This window comes from Melospiza melodia, chromosome 12, assembly GCF_035770615.1.
Source record: "Melospiza melodia melodia isolate bMelMel2 chromosome 12, bMelMel2.pri, whole genome shotgun sequence".
Lineage (NCBI taxonomy): Eukaryota > Metazoa > Chordata > Aves > Passeriformes > Passerellidae > Melospiza > Melospiza melodia.
Genome location: NC_086205.1, coordinates 7,202,659 through 7,208,343, shown reverse-complemented (window position 1 = coordinate 7,208,343; position 5,685 = coordinate 7,202,659).

Below are 5,685 nucleotides of genomic sequence, written 5' to 3'. Positions count from 1 at the left end.
AATAAGCGGGAGGTGGGGTTGCTGTACCCGGAGGGAGAGCTCTCTCCTCCCCTCCCGTCTCTCTTAAGGAGGCTCGCTGCTGTTCTGGGCTTGGCTCCAGGCTCGGGGCGAGGCTGCGAGCATCATTTCTCAATCATTGATCAAACAGAAGGGGATGGATGCACTGCTGAGGCAGGGATAATTCCTGCCGGATTCCCACAGCAGCTCCTGCAGAGTTGATGCTGGCCAGTCCTTTCACACCGCAGCCAAGCGGGGGAATTGTGCTCTGTCATATTCAGCCGTGGGTTAATCCTACACTTCAATCCCTGCCATCATTTTGGGCTATGTCCCTGCCCATGCAGGGGGTTTCAACCCCCAGTACATGATCTGTAAGGTCCCTTCCGACCCAAACCATTCTGTAATTCTACAATGATTTTATGATTAACATGGAGATGTTGGGAAGGATGAAAGTTTGACAAGTCTCACAGATATGGATGCTTAGCAGAAAGATTTTTGAATTTAGAATCTGAAAAAGGAATAGAAATGAAAGCAAGTTTTGATATAAAAGAAAAGAATCCATTTACTGGATAACCAAGGAGGCAAAGGGTGTGTTAGTTAGAAGGGGTTTTTATGGCTTAGAGAAAAGGATAAACCCACCTCAAACAAGAAGATGTTTTTACCAAGCAGAAAGCACAGGCAAACAAGTCAGCAAATGTGGCAAGTAGAAAAAAGGTCTCAGAATTTTCCATTGCAAGAAAACTGAAAAACAATGTCTAGCTTAAAGTGTAATGTACTAACTTTTAGTGATTGGAGAACAGTAACATGAATATGGTAATTATAGTGGTTATGGTAGGCTATAGATAATAGTTAAGGTATAGATTGGTTCTACTGTATTAAGATGCTCAGCAAAGAAAAGTACATAATGCATTGTAACCAAAAGAAAAGTACATAATGCAGTGTAACCAAAACCAAAGGGTCTCCAGGCCTGCCTGCAGCTGGAGCTGACAGCTGTGGGCACAGCTCTGTCACCCACCACCCTGGACTGCTGTAACATCTTGGATGGAATAAACTGCATTTTGTATACAATAAACTGCATTTTGAAGAGCTGCCTGGAATCCCACATCACTCATTTCAGCTCTTACATAGAGAGCCACAGCTCAGGGCTAAGGCAAGCAGTGCTAGCAATTCCCCTGAACTATGAGTAGTCTGGTTTAAAAAAAATGAAGTGGCTTTGTTGATAGGAAATAGTCTATCCAGAATGAAGTGTATTGCAGGAACTTGCCCACTTTATCTCAATGTGTTATGAAAAACATGTCAGCGAGTTCCAATATATTTATAAATTAATTTCAACGTTAACTTCTTGTTGCAACATTATCGTATTGATGCCACAATGTTCAGCTTTCTTCCATGTCCATTTCAATAAACCACATGCAAACATTGGCTTTCTGTGTTACAATTTGAAACAAAAGAAGTTTTAATAATAGACGTTTCCTGCAGCCAAGAATTTTTACCAGACCAAGCACAAATTCTCCCCAATAGCAGTTTGTATATTAGCAACTGGGCATTGGGCATGTCTGAAACACAATTTTTCCTAAAGGAGGTCAGAAGTGAGATGTAGCTGTTGTCATCTTGTTGCCTTCAAGAAAAGACAGAAGAAAGTACACCCCTCCAAGGTGTTCAGCACAAAAATCCCTTCAGTACAACATGCACCAGTGCTGGTCTTTATCCCTCCAAATCAAGGGATAAAAAGGAACAAATGAACTGCATGAAAAAAACCCTCATTATGTGACGCGCTGAACATTCTGGCCAGCACCCAGCACAGATTAACACAAAGCATGTTGGCTGCTGTTACCTGCATTGCTGGAGCCTGCTTTGCTGTCCTGGGAAAGGGCTGAGGTACCTCACACCCTTCAGATTTTCTGTCTGAGCTGGCTTTTTTTGGGGAAAGGAGCAGGGTTAAGGAGAGGTACAAGAAGTGATCCAGCTGGGACCCCAGATCAGCTCAGCTCAGTGGCATCTTAATACAGCAGAACCAATCTATACCTTAACTTTTATCTATAGCCTATCATAACTGCTATAATTACCATATTCATGTTACTGTTCTCCCAGATCAGCTCAGCTCAGTGGGAACTGTCCCCAACAGCAGTTTGCATATTAGCAACTGGTTATTGAAACACAATTTTCTGAAAGGAGGTCAGAAGTGAGATGTAGCTGTTGTCATCTTGTTGCCTGCAAGAAAAGACAGAAGCAAGAAAAAACACCTCTCCAAGGTGTAGAGCACAAAAATCCCTTCAGTACAACATGCATCAAAGCTGGTCTTTATCCCTCCAAATCAAGGGATAAAAAGGAACAAATGAACTGCATGAAAAAAGCCTCTTTATGTGACCGTGCTGAACATTCTGGCCAGCACCCAGCACAGATTAACACAAAGCACGTTGGCTGCTGTTACCTGCATTGCTGGAGCCTGCTTTGCTGTCCTGGGAAAGGGCTGAGGTACCTCACACCCTTCAGATTTTCTGTCTGAGCTGGCTTTTCTGGGGAAAGGAGCAGGGTTAAGGAGAGGTACAAGCAGTGATCCAGCTGGGACCCCAGCTCAGCTCAGTGGGGTCAGGGTAAGATGCCAATAGTGACTGTGCAGCTCCAGCACCACATGTTTGCTCCAAGGTTCTCTCAGAAATCTGATTTTACCCACCAGCCTTACTAAAATTTAAATACAGACAAAGGCCTGCCCCACAGAAGCTGAAATCAATACTCTGTGCTACTGCCTACCCTAAACCCACCTATTCCCTGCACAGTGGGCCAGATTGTGTCTTGGGAAATTGTATTTTTGCCTTTGCCACCTTGATGGCTGAAAAAATTAAAAATTATGCCTTAGCTTCCTGCAGCAGCTGACAGCTTGACACAGGGGCCCTATCTAAACTGTTCCCATTCAGTGGGGCTATGAAATGAGGAGGAATGTTTAAATATCAGTATTGCTTAACTAATGATAATTTTTTTCCCCCAGAAATCTGGCAAATATGCAAGTACCACAGTGCTTCCCAGCTCCCTGAGAGTGCCAATCTCATCCCACATGTGTTCCCTGCCCAACTGTCACAGCATGCAGCACCCCCTCAACTTCCACCCTGCAGCAAAGACACAAAACCTAAAAGCATGAGGGGGTTGTGCATAAAAAAACAGACTTTGTATTACAGAACCCCCACCCAACAGTGCATGGTATTCTACCTGTATTATTGACACATTTGTATTAAAAATACAGTTTCATGCTGGAAGATGCCTCAATAAGTAAAAACAGATGAAACCACAGCATACAGTGCTCAGGTGACCAGAAAAGGAGAGGGTGTTACAATCCAAGGTGCTGTCAGTGTAATCAGAGCCCTTTTTTCCATAGAATGTTTATGCTTAGGGACTTGATCTATAGTGGGAAGACACCTGTGGCAGAGGAATGACAAGCAACAGTGCAAAAAGCAGTTTTTATGCCCCCAAAACACAGTTTCCAGTGTTGCTGCTCCTGGAATGACAGTGTTCCAGGCTCCACACCACAGCTCCTGTCCCTTTGGTGGGGTGACCACAACAGCTTGGAGCACTCCTTTAGTAAAACCAGGGGACCACAAGGATGTATTTATTAACATGTCAAGTGGGAACAAACCCTGGAGAAGCCACGTCAGCAAGAACACACAGAGAATTTAGTTGTGAACAGCTTCTGCTCAATATTAAGCAGTTCAGCTGCTGGAGAAGGAGGTCTCTGGGAAGGCCTTTCAGCAGTTGGAGTTGAAGGAAAATATCCAGTGAATTGTGAGCACCCTCAGAGGGTCTGCATGGCACAGATGCCTGCAAGAGCAAGAGAGCAGCCCCAAAGGCCAAGGAGGTCGTTCAGCATCATGTTCCCACAGCCTGGCTCTGACTGGAGCTGTCGCTGTGCCTCACCTTGCAGAGCTATCCCAGCCACTCCACACAGCCCACAGTTCCAGCAGAAGCTACACACACAAATTCCATGCTATAAACACCTGCAGAGCAAGGACTTTGAGGAGCAGATGGTTGCCAAAGACATCCAGGTAATCTTCAGAGAGGCTGGGAACAAACCCAACCCCTACCTGCTCTAAGAAATGTCCTATCAGAGACAAGATGCTCTGGCAAAACTCTGGCACTGCAGCCAGACCAACTCCTACCAAACCAAGCCTGAACCACCTTCTGCATTGTCTCACCCACTTTTAATGTACATTCTTGTGTGATTTTTGCGGCAATTCTTCCAGTCTGTGCGTGTGAAGTTATCACTTACCTCTGCAAGCATACTCACAATGTCTGGCTTTGTGCTGCAAGGCTGGACAGGAGGGCAGGAAGGTTGGACAAAACACTTCTTTTTACATAGAAATATTTTTTTGCCAGGAAAACAATACATGGAAGCAGCAGCTTAATGGGACCCAAGTAAAACTCAGAGGCTTTTGGAACCTTTTTCTTGTTTCTGAAGGCCTTGATTCAAAGCCATGCAGTGAGTTGAATCACTTGCTTTATGGGATCACCTTGGAGAGTCACATATCAGACCAAAGAGTCTGTGTCACAGTCAACTTATTTTCCACAGCCTTTAGACAATTCTCCTTCACAAGGATACAGATCTAGTGACTTAAACACATCAAGTTTAACAACCAAACCACTACTTTGGTTTCTGGCTAGCACTGATACCCAAGGCTTTCATCTCCTAACCCACTGCCATGCCCACTGTCACTGCAGACACAACTTCTCTGTTATCCACATGTTTTGACAAAGAACAGAGATATGGTGTGCTCCATAACTGATGTACAAAATGGGTGAAGGGGAAACTGTACCAGAAATGTAATTTTGGAGTTGCATTATAGAACATCTCTACCTATATTCCTGAATATTATTGAGAAGAGTTTAACCACTGTTGCCATACAGGCAGCATTTAATCAGCTGCTCACTGCAAGGCAGCAGCTCCTATGTACATCTAGGAGTTGGATGAGGCTGCATTATCTGCTTCAGAACCTATTTCAGTAAATATAACTGGTTTGTTTGTCTCTTGTCTCCTAATTTGCTTCAAAGTGACACGTTTTACTGACTGGATCAATCATCTCACAGCGAAGAAGGCAGCAGACGCAAAGAAATTAAAAGTTTTAGCATGTTCAACAACTAAAGCTTTGTTTTGAAACACAAATATTTACCACCAAAAAGAAAGCACCAGATGAGGCCACTGTCCCCAAGAGATCAGAGTTCTCTTGCCTTTAAGCTCTGATCAACAAGGGCAGAGGGTGAATCTTTGTCTCATTCTAGGAATTGACCACCAGCAAGGTTTGGGAATCAGTTCCCACTCACACATGGGACACAGGCACGGGGACAGGTAAATACAGGCAGGTGCTCTGCCTGCAGTGATCCTGAAATCACAGAGCCTGAAGTGGGAACAGCCCTTCTGCACAGGTTCTGCAGCATTTGTGAGCTCTGACACATTTACCTGCGGCTGCAGACGTGTGCTGGCACACAGACATGTCCTACATAGGCAAAGGGATTGCTGGATCTGATAACAGGGGCAGGACTCTGCCCTGTGCACATCTGCATGCCCTAAACGTGCTCCAGGGGGTTTAGACTCAAGTTTTGCATATTCAGAATGCAACCTGACTTGTAATTAAACCCTTGGTGACTTTTGGAATGCCTCTTCAGGCTCTTCAGTCTTGGCCTCTTCTGCTGGGCAGGGCAGCT